Source organism: Protomyctophum bolini (assembly GCF_963924005.1).
Source record: "Protomyctophum bolini genome assembly, chromosome: 4".
In the NCBI taxonomy this organism is placed as follows: domain Eukaryota; kingdom Metazoa; phylum Chordata; class Actinopteri; order Myctophiformes; family Myctophidae; genus Protomyctophum; species Protomyctophum bolini.
The window spans coordinates 12,035,478-12,052,114 of NC_137865.1; positions in this window are offsets into that span (position 1 = coordinate 12,035,478).

The window sequence follows — 16,637 nt, forward strand, 5'->3', positions numbered from 1 at the left end:
CAAAAAACATGGGTTATAGCCCATCGTTTTTTGAATTTTTGAAAAAAATGTTATCCTCATTTTTCATCATTTTTGAACATGGGCTATAGCCCCTACCGTACGGCATACTATAGCACGCCGTTTTTCATCATTTTTGAGGATTTGAAGAAAATTCAAAATTTCAAAAAACATGGGTTATAGCCCATCGTTTTTTGAATTTTTGAAAAAAATGTTATCCTCATTTTTCATCATTTTTGAACATGGGCTATAGCTCCTACCGTACGGCATACTATAGCACGCCGTTTTTCATCATTTTTGAGGATTTGAAGAAAATTCAAAATTTCAAAAAGCATGGGTTATAGCCCATCGTTTTTTGAATTTTTGAAAAAAATGTTATCCTCATTTTTCATCTTTTTTGAACATGGGCTATAGCCCCTACCGTACGGCATACTATAGCACGCCGTTTTTCATCATTTTTGAGGATTTGAAGAAAATTCAAAATTTCAAAAAACATGGGTTATAGCCCATCGTTTTTTGAATTTTTGAAAAAAATGTTATCCTCATTTTTCATCATTTTTGAACATGGGCTATAGCTCCTACCGTACGGCATACTATAGCACGCCGTTTTTCATCATTTTTGAGGATTTGAAGAAAATTCAAAATTTCAAAAAGCATGGGTTATAGCCCATCGTTTTTTGAATTTTTGAAAAAAATGTTATCCTCATTTTTCATCTTTTTTGAACATGGGCTATAGCCCCTACCGTACGGCATACTATAGCACGCCGTTTTTCATCATTTTTGAGGATTTGAAGAAAATTCAAAATTTCAAAAAACATGGGTTATAGCCCATCGTTTTTTGAATTTTTGAAAAAAATGTTATCCTCATTTTTCATCATTTTTGAACATGGGCTATAGCTCCTACCGTACGGCATACTATAGCACGCCGTTTTTCATCATTTTTGAGGATTTGAAGAAAATTCAAAATTTCAAAAAGCATGGGTTATAGCCCATCGTTTTTTGAATTTTTGAAAAAAATGTTATCCTCATTTTTCATCATTTTTGAACATGGGCTATAGCCCCTACCGTACGGCATACTATAGCACGCCGTTTTTCATCATTTTTGAGGATTTGAAGAAAATTCAAAATTACAAAAAACATGGGTTATAGCCCATCGTTTTTTGAATTTTTGAAAAAAATGTTATCCTCATTTTTCATCATTTTTGAACATGGGCTATAGCCCCTACCGTACGGCATACTATAGCACGCCGTTTTTCATCATTTTTGAGGATTTGAAGAAAATTCAAAATTTCAAAAAACATGGATTATAGCCCATCGTTTTTTGAATTTTTGAAAAAAATGTTATCCTCATTTTTCATCATTTTTGAACATGGGCTATAGCCCCTACCGTACGGCATACTATAGCACGCCGTTTTTCATCATTTTTGAGGATTTGAAGAAAATTCAAAATTTCAAAAAAAAATTTCAAAAAACATGGGTTATAGCCCATCGTTTTTTGAATTTTTGAAAAAATGTTATCCTCATTTTTCATCATTTTTGAACATGGGCTATAGCCCCTACCGTACGGCATACTATAGCACGCCGTTTTTCATCATTTTGAGGATTTGAAGAAAATTCAAAATTTCAAAAAACATGGGTTATAGCCCATCGTTTTTTGAATTTTTGAAAAAAATGTTATCCTCATTTTTCATCATTTTTGAACATGGGCTATAGCCCCTACCGTACGGCATACTATAGCACGCCGTTTTTCATCATTTTTGAGGATTTGAAGAAAATTCAAAATTTCAAAAAACATGGGTTATAGCCCATCGTTTTTTGAATTTTTGAAAAAAATGTTATCCTCATTTTTCATCATTTTTGAACATGGGCTATAGCTCCTACCGTACGGCATACTATAGCACGCCGTTTTTCATCATTTTTGAGGATTTGAAGAAAATTGAAAATTTCAAAAAACATGGGTTATAGCCCATCGTTTTTTGAATTTTTGAAAAAAAAATTATCCTCATTTTTCATAATTTTTGAACATGGGCTATAGCCCCTACCGTACGGCATACTATAGCACGCCGTTTTTCATCATTTTTGAGGATTTGAAGAAAATTCAAAATTTCAAAAAACATGGGTTATAGCCCATCGTTTTTTGAATTTTTGAAAAAAAAATTATCCTCATTTTTCATCATTTTTGAACATGGGCTATAGCCCCTACCGTACGGCTTACTATAGCACGCCGTTTTTCATCAATTTTGAGGATTTGAAGAAAATTCAAAATTTCAAAAAACATGGGTTATAGCCCATCGTTTTTTGAATTTTTGAAAAAATGTTATCCTCATTTTTCATCATTTTTGAACATGGGCTATAGCCCCTACCGTACGGCATACTATAGCACGCCGTTTTTCATCATTTTTGAGGATTTGAAGAAAATTCAAAATTTCAAAAAACATGGGTTATAGCCCATCGTTTTTTGAATTTTTGAAAAAAAAATTATCCTCATTTTTCATCATTTTTGAACATGGGCTATAGCCCCTACCGTACGGCTTACTATAGCACGCCGTTTTTCATCAATTTTGAGGATTTGAAGAAAATTCAAAATTTCAAAAAACATGGGTTATAGCCCATCGTTTTTTGAATTTTTGAAAAAATGTTATCCTCATTTTTCATCATTTTTGAACATGGGCTATAGCCCCTACCGTACGGCATACTATAGCACGCCGTTTTTCATCATTTTTGAGGATTTGAAGAAAATTCAAAATTTCAAAAAACATGGGTTATAGCCCATCGTTTTTTGAATTTTTGAAAAAAATGTTATCCTCATTTTTCATCATTTTTGAACATGGGCTATAGCCCCTACCGTACGGCATACTATAGCACGCCGTTTTTCATCATTTTTGAGGATTTGAAGAAAATTCAAAATTTCAAAAAACATGGGTTATAGCCCATCGTTTTTTGAATTTTTGAAAAAAATGTTATCCTCATTTTTCATCATTTTTGAACATGGGCTATAGCCCCTACCGTACGGCATACTATAGCACGCCGTTTTTCATCATTTTTGAGGATTTGAAGAAAATTCAAAATTTCAAAAAACATGGGTTATAGCCCATTGTTTTTTGAATTTTTGAAAAAAATGTTATCCTCATTTTTCATCATTTTTGAACATGGGCTATAGCCCCTACCGTACGGCATACTATAGCACGCCGTTTTTCATCATTTTTGAGGATTTGAAGAAAATTCAAAATTTCAAAAAACATGGGTTATAGCCCATCGTTTTTTGAATTTTTGAAAAAAATGTTATCCTCATTTTTCATCATTTTTGAACATGGGCTATAGCCCCTACCGTACGGCATACTATAGCACGCCATTTTTCATCATTTTTGAGGATTTGAAGAAAATTCAAAATTTCAAAAAACATGGGTTATAGCCCATCGTTTTTTGAATTTTTGAAAAAAATGTTATCCTCATTTTTCATCATTTTTGAACATGGGCTATAGCCCCTACCGTACGGCATACTATAGCACGCCGTTTTTCATCATTTTTGAGGATTTGAAGAAAATTCAAAATTTCAAAAAACATGGGTTATAGCCCATCGTTTTTTGAATTTTTGAAAAAAATGTTATCCTCATTTTTCATCATTTTTGAACATGGGCTATAGCCCCTACCGTACGGCATACTATAGCACGCCGTTTTTCATCCTTTTTGAGGATTTGAAGAAAATTCAAAATTTCAAAAAACATGGGTTATAGCCCATCGTTTTTTGAATTTTTGAAAAAAAAATTATCCTCATTTTTCATCATTTTTGAACATGGGCTATAGCCCCTACCGTACGGCTTACTATAGCACGCCGTTTTTCATCAATTTTGAGGATTTGAAGAAAATTCAAAATTTCAAAAAACATGGGTTATAGCCCATCGTTTTTTGAATTTTTGAAAAAATGTTATCCTCATTTTTCATCATTTTTGAACATGGGCTATAGCCCCTACCGTACGGCATACTATAGCACGCCGTTTTTCATCATTTTTGAGGATTTGAAGAAAATTCAAAATTTCAAAAAACATGGGTTATAGCCCATCGTTTTTTGAATTTTTGAAAAAAATGTTATCCTCATTTTTCATCATTTTTGAACATGGGCTATAGCCCCTACCGTACGGCATACTATAGCACGCCGTTTTTCATCATTTTTGAGGATTTGAAGAAAAATTCAAAATTTCAAAAAACATGGGTTATAGCCCATCGTTTTTTGAATTTTTGAAAAAAATGTTATCCTCATTTTTCATCATTTTTGAACATGGGCTATAGCTCCTACCGTACGGCATACTATAGCACGCCGTTTTTCATCATTTTTGAGGATTTGAAGAAAATTGAAAATTTCAAAAAACATGGGTTATAGCCCATCGTTTTTTGAATTTTTGAAAAAAAAATTATCCTCATTTTTCATAATTTTTGAACATGGGCTATAGCCCCTACCGTACGGCATACTATAGCACGCCGTTTTTCATCATTTTTGAGGATTTGAAGAAAATTCAAAATTTCAAAAAACATGGGTTATAGCCCATCGTTTTTTGAATTTTTGAAAAAAATGTTATCCTCATTTTTCATCATTTTTGAACATGGGCTATAGCCCCTACCGTACGGCATACTATAGCACGCCGTTTTTCATCATTTTTGAGGATTTGAAGAAAATTCAAAATTTCAAAAAACATGGGTTATAGCCCATCGTTTTTTGAATTTTTGAAAAAAATGTTATCCTCATTTTTCATCATTTTTGAACATGGGCTATAGCCCCTACCGTATGGCTTACTATAGCACGCCGTTTTTCATCAATTTTGAGGATTTGAAGAAAATTCAAAATTTCAAAAAACATGGGTTATAGCCCATCGTTTTTTGAATTTTTGAAAAAAATGTTATCCTCATTTTTCATCATTTTTGAACATGGGCTATAGCCCCTACCGTACGGCATACTATAGCACGCCGTTTTTCATCATTTTTGAGGATTTGAAGAAAATTCAAAATTTCAAAAAACATGGGTTATAGCCCATCGTTTTTTGAATTTTTGAAAAAAATGTTATCCTCATTTTTCATCATTTTTGAACATGGGCTATAGCCCCTACCGTACGGCATACTATAGCACGCCGTTTTTCATCATTTTTGAGGATTTGAAGAAAATTCAAAATTTCAAAAAACATGGGTTATAGCCCATCGTTTTTTGAATTTTTGAAAAAAAAATTATCCTCATTTTTCATCATTTTTGAACATGGGCTATAGCCCCTACCGTACGGCTTACTATAGCACGCCGTTTTTCATCAATTTTGAGGATTTGAAGAAAATTCAAAATTTCAAAAAACATGGGTTATAGCCCATCGTTTTTTGAATTTTTGAAAAAATGTTATCCTCATTTTTCATCATTTTTGAACATGGGCTATAGCCCCTACCGTACGGCATACTATAGCACGCCGTTTTTCATCATTTTTGAGGATTTGAAGAAAATTCAAAATTTCAAAAAACATGGGTTATAGCCCATCGTTTTTTGAATTTTTGAAAAAAATGTTATCCTCATTTTTCATCATTTTTGAACATGGGCTATAGCCCCTACCGTACGGCATACTATAGCACGCCGTTTTTCATCATTTTTGAGGATTTGAAGAAAATTCAAAATTTCAAAAAACATGGGTTATAGCCCATCGTTTTTTGAATTTTTGAAAAAAATGTTATCCTCATTTTTCATCATTTTTGAACATGGGCTATAGCCCCTACCGTACGGCATACTATAGCACGCCGTTTTTCATCATTTTTGAGGATTTGAAGAAAATTCAAAATTTCAAAAAACATGGGTTATAGCCCATTGTTTTTTGAATTTTTGAAAAAAATGTTATCCTCATTTTTCATCATTTTTGAACATGGGCTATAGCCCCTACCGTACGGCATACTATAGCACGCCGTTTTTCATCATTTTTGAGGATTTGAAGAAAATTCAAAATTTCAAAAAACATGGGTTATAGCCCATCGTTTTTTGAATTTTTGAAAAAAATGTTATCCTCATTTTTCATCATTTTTGAACATGGGCTATAGCCCCTACCGTACGGCATACTATAGCACGCCATTTTTCATCATTTTTGAGGATTTGAAGAAAATTCAAAATTTCAAAAAACATGGGTTATAGCCCATCGTTTTTTGAATTTTTGAAAAAAATGTTATCCTCATTTTTCATCATTTTTGAACATGGGCTATAGCCCCTACCGTATGGCTTACTATAGCACGCCGTTTTTCATCAATTTTGAGGATTTGAAGAAAATTCAAAATTTCAAAAAACATGGGTTATAGCCCATCGTTTTTTGAATTTTTGAAAAAAATGTTATCCTCATTTTTCATCATTTTTGAACATGGGCTATAGCCCCTACCGTACGGCATACTATAGCACGCCGTTTTTCATCATTTTTGAGGATTTGAAGAAAATTCAAAATTTCAAAAAACATGGGTTATAGCCCATCGTTTTTTGAATTTTTGAAAAAAAAATTATCCTCATTTTTCATCATTTTTGAACATGGGCTATAGCCCCTACCGTACGGCTTACTATAGCACGCCGTTTTTCATCAATTTTGAGGATTTGAAGAAAATTCAAAATTTCAAAAAACATGGGTTATAGCCCATCGTTTTTTGAATTTTTGAAAAAATGTTATCCTCATTTTTCATCATTTTTGAACATGGGCTATAGCCCCTACCGTACGGCATACTATAGCACGCCGTTTTTCATCATTTTTGAGGATTTGAAGAAAATTCAAAATTTCAAAAAACATGGGTTATAGCCCATCGTTTTTTGAATTTTTGAAAAAAATGTTATCCTCATTTTTCATCATTTTTGAACATGGGCTATAGCTCCTACCGTACGGCATACTATAGCACGCCGTTTTTCATCATTTTTGAGGATTTGAAGAAAATTGAAAATTTCAAAAAACATGGGTTATAGCCCATCGTTTTTTGAATTTTTGAAAAAAAAATTATCCTCATTTTTCATAATTTTTGAACATGGGCTATAGCCCCTACCGTACGGCATACTATAGCACGCCGTTTTTCATCATTTTTGAGGATTTGAAGAAAATTCAAAATTTCAAAAAACATGGGTTATAGCCCATCGTTTTTTGAATTTTTGAAAAAAATGTTATCCTCATTTTTCATCATTTTTGAACATGGGCTATAGCCCCTACCGTACGGCATACTATAGCACGCCGTTTTTCATCATTTTTGAGGATTTGAAGAAAATTCAAAATTTCAAAAAACATGGGTTATAGCCCATCGTTTTTTTAATTTTTGAAAAAAATGTTATCCTCATTTTTCATCATTTTTGAACATGGGCTATAGCCCCTACCGTATGGCTTACTATAGCACGCCGTTTTTCATCAATTTTGAGGATTTGAAGAAAATTCAAAATTTCAAAAAACATGGGTTATAGCCCATCGTTTTTTGAATTTTTGAAAAAAATGTTATCCTCATTTTTCATCATTTTTGAACATGGGCTATAGCCCCTACCGTACGGCATACTATAGCACGCCGTTTTTCATCATTTTTGAGGATTTGAAGAAAATTCAAAATTTCAAAAAACATGGGTTATAGCCCATCGTTTTTTGAATTTTTGAAAAAAATGTTATCCTCATTTTTCATCATTTTTGAACATGGGCTATAGCCCCTACCGTACGGCATACTATAGCACGCCGTTTTTCATCATTTTTGAGGATTTGAAGAAAATTCAAAATTTCAAAAAACATGGGTTATAGCCCATCGTTTTTTGAATTTTTGAAAAAAAAATTATCCTCATTTTTCATCATTTTTGAACATGGGCTATAGCCCCTACCGTACGGCTTACTATAGCACGCCGTTTTTCATCAATTTTGAGGATTTGAAGAAAATTCAAAATTTCAAAAAACATGGGTTATAGCCCATCGTTTTTTGAATTTTTGAAAAAATGTTATCCTCATTTTTCATCATTTTTGAACATGGGCTATAGCCCCTACCGTACGGCATACTATAGCACGCCGTTTTTCATCATTTTTGAGGATTTGAAGAAAATTCAAAATTTCAAAAAACATGGGTTATAGCCCATCGTTTTTTGAATTTTTGAAAAAAATGTTATCCTCATTTTTCATCATTTTTGAACATGGGCTATAGCCCCTACCGTACGGCATACTATAGCACGCCGTTTTTCATCATTTTTGAGGATTTGAAGAAAATTCAAAATTTCAAAAAACATGGGTTATAGCCCATCGTTTTTTGAATTTTTGAAAAAAATGTTATCCTCATTTTTCATCATTTTTGAACATGGGCTATAGCCCCTACCGTACGGCATACTATAGCACGCCGTTTTTCATCATTTTTGAGGATTTGAAGAAAATTCAAAATTTCAAAAAACATGGGTTATAGCCCATCGTTTTTTGAATTTTTGAAAAAAATGTTATCCTCATTTTTCATCATTTTTGAACATGGGCTATAGCCCCTACCGTACGGCATACTATAGCACGCCGTTTTTCATCATTTTTGAGGATTTGAAGAAAATTCAAAATTTCAAAAAACATGGGTTATAGCCCATCGTTTTTTGAATTTTTGAAAAAAATGTTATCCTCATTTTTCATCATTTTTGAACATGGGCTATAGCCCCTACCGTACGGCATACTATAGCACGCCGTTTTTCATCATTTTTGAGGATTTGAAGAAAATTCAAAATTTCAAAAAACATGGGTTATAGCCCATCGTTTTTTGAATTTTTGAAAAAAAAATTATCCTCATTTTTCATCATTTTTGAACATGGGCTATAGCCCCTACCGTACGGCTTACTATAGCACGCCGTTTTTCATCAATTTTGAGGATTTGAAGAAAATTCAAAATTTCAAAAAACATGGGTTATAGCCCATCGTTTTTTGAATTTTTGAAAAAATGTTATCCTCATTTTTCATCATTTTTGAACATGGGCTATAGCCCCTACCGTACGGCATACTATAGCACGCCGTTTTTCATCATTTTTGAGGATTTGAAGAAAATTCAAAATTTCAAAAAACATGGGTTATAGCCCATCGTTTTTTGAATTTTTGAAAAAAATGTTATCCTCATTTTTCATCATTTTTGAACATGGGCTATAGCCCCTACCGTACGGCATACTATAGCACGCCGTTTTTCATCATTTTTGAGGATTTGAAGAAAATTCAAAATTTCAAAAAACATGGGTTATAGCCCATCGTTTTTTGAATTTTTGAAAAAAATGTTATCCTCATTTTTCATCATTTTTGAACATGGGCTATAGCCCCTACCGTACGGCATACTATAGCACGCCGTTTTTCATCATTTTTGAGGATTTGAAGAAAATTCAAAATTTCAAAAAACATGGGTTATAGCCCATTGTTTTTTGAATTTTTGAAAAAAATGTTATCCTCATTTTTCATCATTTTTGAACATGGGCTATAGCCCCTACCGTACGGCATACTATAGCACGCCGTTTTTCATCATTTTTGAGGATTTGAAGAAAATTCAAAATTTCAAAAAACATGGGTTATAGCCCATCGTTTTTTGAATTTTTGAAAAAAATGTTATCCTCATTTTTCATCATTTTTGAACATGGGCTATAGCCCCTACCGTACGGCATACTATAGCACGCCATTTTTCATCATTTTTGAGGATTTGAAGAAAATTCAAAATTTCAAAAAACATGGGTTATAGCCCATCGTTTTTTGAATTTTTGAAAAAAATGTTATCCTCATTTTTCATCATTTTTGAACATGGGCTATAGCCCCTACCGTACGGCATACTATAGCACGCCGTTTTTCATCATTTTTGAGGATTTGAAGAAAATTCAAAATTTCAAAAAACATGGGTTATAGCCCATCGTTTTTTGAATTTTTGAAAAAAATGTTATCCTCATTTTTCATCATTTTTGAACATGGGCTATAGCCCCTACCGTACGGCATACTATAGCACGCCGTTTTTCATCCTTTTTGAGGATTTGAAGAAAATTCAAAATTTCAAAAAACATGGGTTATAGCCCATCGTTTTTTGAATTTTTGAAAAAAAAATTATCCTCATTTTTCATCATTTTTGAACATGGGCTATAGCCCCTACCGTACGGCTTACTATAGCACGCCGTTTTTCATCAATTTTGAGGATTTGAAGAAAATTCAAAATTTCAAAAAACATGGGTTATAGCCCATCGTTTTTTGAATTTTTGAAAAAATGTTATCCTCATTTTTCATCATTTTTGAACATGGGCTATAGCCCCTACCGTACGGCATACTATAGCACGCCGTTTTTCATCATTTTTGAGGATTTGAAGAAAATTCAAAATTTCAAAAAACATGGGTTATAGCCCATCGTTTTTTTCAATTTTTGAAAAAAATGTTATCCTCATTTTTCATCATTTTTGAACATGGGCTATAGCCCCTACCGTACGGCATACTATAGCACGCCGTTTTTCATCATTTTTGAGGATTTGAAGAAAATTCAAAATTTCAAAAAACATGGGTTATAGCCCATCGTTTTTTGAATTTTTGAAAAAAATGTTATCCTCATTTTTCATCATTTTTGAACATGGGCTATAGCCCCTACCGTACGGCATACTATAGCACGCCGTTTTTCATCATTTTTGAGGATTTGAAGAAAATTCAAAATTTCAAAAAACATGGGTTATAGCCCATTGTTTTTTGAATTTTTGAAAAAAATGTTATCCTCATTTTTCATCATTTTTGAACATGGGCTATAGCCCCTACCGTACGGCATACTATAGCACGCCGTTTTTCATCATTTTTGAGGATTTGAAGAAAATTCAAAATTTCAAAAAACATGGGTTATAGCCCATCGTTTTTTGAATTTTTGAAAAAAATGTTATCCTCATTTTTCATCATTTTTGAACATGGGCTATAGCCCCTACCGTACGGCATACTATAGCACGCCATTTTTCATCATTTTTGAGGATTTGAAGAAAATTCAAAATTTCAAAAAACATGGGTTATAGCCCATCGTTTTTTGAATTTTTGAAAAAAATGTTATCCTCATTTTTCATCATTTTTGAACATGGGCTATAGCCCCTACCGTACGGCATACTATAGCACGCCGTTTTTCATCATTTTTGAGGATTTGAAGAAAATTCAAAATTTCAAAAAACATGGGTTATAGCCCATCGTTTTTTGAATTTTTGAAAAAAATGTTATCCTCATTTTTCATCATTTTTGAACATGGGCTATAGCCCCTACCGTACGGCATACTATAGCACGCCGTTTTTCATCATTTTTGAGGATTTGAAGAAAATTCAAAATTTCAAAAAACATGGGTTATAGCCCATCGTTTTTTGAATTTTTGAAAAAAAAATTATCCTCATTTTTCATCATTTTTGAACATGGGCTATAGCCCCTACCGTAAGGCTTACTATAGCACGCCGTTTTTCATCAATTTTGAGGATTTGAAGAAAATTCAAAATTTCAAAAAACATGGGTTATAGCCCATCGTTTTTTGAATTTTTGAAAAAATGTTATCCTCATTTTTCATCATTTTTGAACATGGGCTATAGCCCCTACCGTACGGCATACTATAGCACGCCGTTTTTCATCATTTTTGAGGATTTGAAGAAAATTCAAAATTTCAAAAAACATGGGTTATAGCCCATCGTTTTTTGAATTTTTGAAAAAAATGTTATCCTCATTTTTCATCATTTTTGAACATGGGCTATAGCCCCTACCGTACGGCATACTATAGCACGCCGTTTTTCATCATTTTTGAGGATTTGAAGAAAATTCAAAATTTCAAAAAACATGGGTTATAGCCCATCGTTTTTTGAATTTTTGAAAAAAATGTTATCCTCATTTTTCATCATTTTTGAACATGGGCTATAGCCCCTACCGTACGGCATACTATAGCACGCCGTTTTTCATCATTTTTGAGGATTTGAAGAAAATTCAAAATTTCAAAAAACATGGGTTATAGCCCATTGTTTTTTGAATTTTTGAAAAAAATGTTATCCTCATTTTTCATCATTTTTGAACATGGGCTATAGCCCCTACCGTACGGCATACTATAGCACGCCGTTTTTCATCATTTTTGAGGATTTGAAGAAAATTCAAAATTTCAAAAAACATGGGTTATAGCCCATCGTTTTTTGAATTTTTGAAAAAAATGTTATCCTCATTTTTCATCATTTTTGAACATGGGCTATAGCCCCTACCGTACGGCATACTATAGCACGCCATTTTTCATCATTTTTGAGGATTTGAAGAAAATTCAAAATTTCAAAAAACATGGGTTATAGCCCATCGTTTTTTGAATTTTTGAAAAAAATGTTATCCTCATTTTTCATCATTTTTGAACATGGGCTATAGCCCCTACCGTACGGCATACTATAGCACGCCGTTTTTCATCATTTTTGAGGATTTGAAGAAAATTCAAAATTTCAAAAAACATGGGTTATAGCCCATCGTTTTTTGAATTTTTGAAAAAAATGTTATCCTCATTTTTCATCATTTTTGAACATGGGCTATAGCCCCTACCGTACGGCATACTATAGCACGCCGTTTTTCATCCTTTTTGAGGATTTGAAGAAAATTCAAAATTTCAAAAAACATGGGTTATAGCCCATCGTTTTTTGAATTTTTGAAAAAAAAATTATCCTCATTTTTCATCATTTTTGAACATGGGCTATAGCCCCTACCGTACGGCTTACTATAGCACGCCGTTTTTCATCAATTTTGAGGATTTGAAGAAAATTCAAAATTTCAAAAAACATGGGTTATAGCCCATCGTTTTTTGAATTTTTGAAAAAATGTTATCCTCATTTTTCATCATTTTTGAACATGGGCTATAGCCCCTACCGTACGGCATACTATAGCACGCCGTTTTTCATCATTTTTGAGGATTTGAAGAAAATTCAAAATTTCAAAAAACATGGGTTATAGCCCATCGTTTTTTGAATTTTTGAAAAAAATGTTATCCTCATTTTTCATCATTTTTGAACATGGGCTATAGCCCCTACCGTACGGCATACTATAGCACGCCGTTTTTCATCATTTTTGAGGATTTGAAGAAAATTCAAAATTTCAAAAAACATGGGTTATAGCCCATCGTTTTTTGAATTTTTGAAAAAAATGTTATCCTCATTTTTCATCATTTTTGAACATGGGCTATAGCCCCTACCGTACGGCATACTATAGCACGCCGTTTTTCATCATTTTTGAGGATTTGAAGAAAATTCAAAATTTCAAAAAACATGGGTTATAGCCCATTGTTTTTTGAATTTTTGAAAAAAATGTTATCCTCATTTTTCATCATTTTTGAACATGGGCTATAGCCCCTACCGTACGGCATACTATAGCACGCCGTTTTTCATCATTTTTGAGGATTTGAAGAAAATTCAAAATTTCAAAAAACATGGGTTATAGCCCATCGTTTTTTGAATTTTTGAAAAAAATGTTATCCTCATTTTTCATCATTTTTGAACATGGGCTATAGCCCCTACCGTACGGCATACTATAGCACGCCATTTTTCATCATTTTTGAGGATTTGAAGAAAATTCAAAATTTCAAAAAACATGGGTTATAGCCCATCGTTTTTTGAATTTTTGAAAAAAATGTTATCCTCATTTTTCATCATTTTTGAACATGGGCTATAGCCCCTACCGTACGGCATACTATAGCACGCCGTTTTTCATCCTTTTTGAGGATTTGAAGAAAATTCAAAATTTCAAAAAACATGGGTTATAGCCCATCGTTTTTTGAATTTTTGAAAAAAATGTTATCCTCATTTTTCATCATTTTTGAACATGGGCTATAGCCCCTACCGTACGGCATACTATAGCACGCCGTTTTTCATCATTTTTGAGGATTTGAAGAAAATTCAAAATTTCAAAAAACATGGGTTATAGCCCATTGTTTTTTGAATTTTTGAAAAAAATGTTATCCTCATTTTTCATCATTTTTGAACATGGGCTATAGCCCCTACCGTACGGCATACTATAGCACGCCGTTTTTCATCATTTTTGAGGATTTGAAGAAAATTAAAAATTTCAAAAAACATGGGTTATAGCCCATCGTTTTTTGAATTTTTGAAAAAAGTGTTATCCTCATTTTTCATCATTTTTGAACATGGGCTATAGCCCCTACCGTACGGCATACTATAGCACGCCGTTTTTCATCATTTTTGAGGATTTGAAGAAAATTCAAAATTTCAAAAAACATGGGTTATAGCCCATCGTTTTTTGAATTTTTGAAAAAAATGTTATCCTCATTTTTCATCATTTTTGAACATGGGCTATAGCCCCTACCGTACGGCATTTGTAAGTGTAAGGCTTAATTGGGTCGTCCACTCACAGTTAACAGTCTTTGTATTGAGTTTGTGCTTGAAATGTAGGCCTACTGTAATTCTGCAAACTGTTATATTTCAATCAATCAATCAATCAAAATTGACATTTCAACTATTGATCAGACGCTGTGCATTGACGACACCTAGTGGTCATTCATTTTAATTGCATGCATGCAGAGAAATCACAACATTGTGAGACGCACTGGGTCGTTGCCATGTTTTGCCACGGAAACCAGCGACCTGCCTTGTGTAAGTAAGTAAGTAAATTTTATTTATAAAGCACCTTTCTTAACAATGTTACAAAGTGCTGTACAGTGACACAATAAAATCAATCATAATTAAAACAGGACAGTACAACAAGCAAATAAGAACAACATAATCAAGTCAAATAAAATCAGAAAAATTTTCCCGAAATAAAAACATTTTCAGTGGACGAAGCCAGGCTTGATACGAGCAGACGTGGCAACGCGATCGAAACACAGGGGCAATCTCCCGTTGGCCGAGAGGTTGGAACTCACGGGCCAATGGGAGTCTGTGTCGTGTAATTTCTCCCTTTACACTGACTATAATTCTATCTATTTGAGACAGAAACGGCTAAGCAATATACGGCAGGCTGTAGGCTGTAGTCAAAAGCACCGGACGAATGAAGGCAGGCAGAGAGTGTTCTGAAGTGTAGTGTAGAGTCGATCATTTTATTGCAACCGAGACCAAGACAGAGAGCTTCGCCATTGTCCCTGAGCCTGGAGCTCAGGGACTCCCTCGTACTGAACCGCTGCCGCGGCCAGTTTAAGACTCCCTAAACCTTGCATTTTACAGGACATATATACAGTGTTTTTGCATAGACACAGATATACGGAGGTGGAGACTGAAACTTTACATACCGGTATTCATCAACATATTGCCACTTGGTAAGCAAAGGTCTCTCCTGGATACAATAGAATGCTAAGTTCCCTATCACACCTGGCCAGGCCAAGCTACTTGACTAAGGCCCACGACACCTTGACTTTAAATATCAAAGACAGGCCTCTGCAGACACAGTGACTGCAGATAGTGACAGTTGACTTATTTAGCATGCCCTTAGCACAGTGACCAAATGTATAAGTCGGACATTTTAACATGGCTTATATATGAATATCATGAAATATAGATACCACACATGCATGCTTTTGGGCGGCCAATAAGGGCAGGGGTAAAACAGAGAGAATTGTTCCGGATCCTTAACATCAACTAGCACAGAAAAGCTGTGTTGTAGTAACCAGCAGTTAGCTCAGTGTGATGGGTGTCTGTGTTTGTGATCCACAGGTCCAGGGTTCAAATCCCACATTATTCATGTGTCTCTTTGATGCTTTGCTTTGCACACTGACTTTCAGAAGGACAACTTTAAAGCAGCACAGAAATTCCCAATGATTGTGTGCCTCAGTGGACCAACGGATAAGTCAAATGATATCCGTAGTATACCTAGTAGAAGTGTGCCGGTTCGAACCCCGACATACTCAAATCTTTACTGACACTTTGCATTCCACACTAACATCAACTAGCACAGAAAAGCTGTGTTGTAGTAACCAGCAGTTAGCTCAGTGTGATGAGTGGCTGTACTTAGTTGTGATCCACAGGTCCACGGTTCAAATCCCACATTATTCATGTGTCTCTGTGATGCTTTGCTTTGCACACTGACTTTCTTGAATAAAAAATATAAACTCAAAAGCACCAGGAGACATCTGCTGAATGCCCCAAGGTGCCTTGGCTCAATGGTGTGGAGCGCTTGACCCGTTGCCTCTGCTTCAGACAGTTGGCCGGTTCAAGTCCCATGTCATGACATCAAGGTGCTGGGAAGGACCATCGGGAGACGGTGCTCTCTCCCCCTGTTTCCTGAAAAGTAACGGTTGGGGGTTATGCCGTACGATATAGGCTATAGCCCACGGTCCAAAATGATGAGAAACGAGGATAACTTTTTTTTTCAAAATTTCAAAAAACATGTGCTATAACCATCGTTTTTTTTTTTTTCATTTATTCCGCAATTGCGGAAATGGAAATTGCGGAAATTGCAAAATTGCGGAAATTGCGGAAATTGCGGAAATTGTAATTGCGGAAATTGCGGAAATGGTAATTGCGGAAATTGCGGAAATTGCGGAAATGGAAATTGCGGAAATTGCGGAAATTGCGGAAATTGTAATTGCGGAAATTGCGGAATTGCGGAAATTGCGGAAATTGCGGAAATGGAAATTGCGGAAATTGAAAATTGGGGAAATTGGGGAAATTGAAAATTGTGGAAATTGCGGAAATTTAAAATTGCGGATTGCGGAAATTGCGGAATTTTAAAAAATCCTCAAAA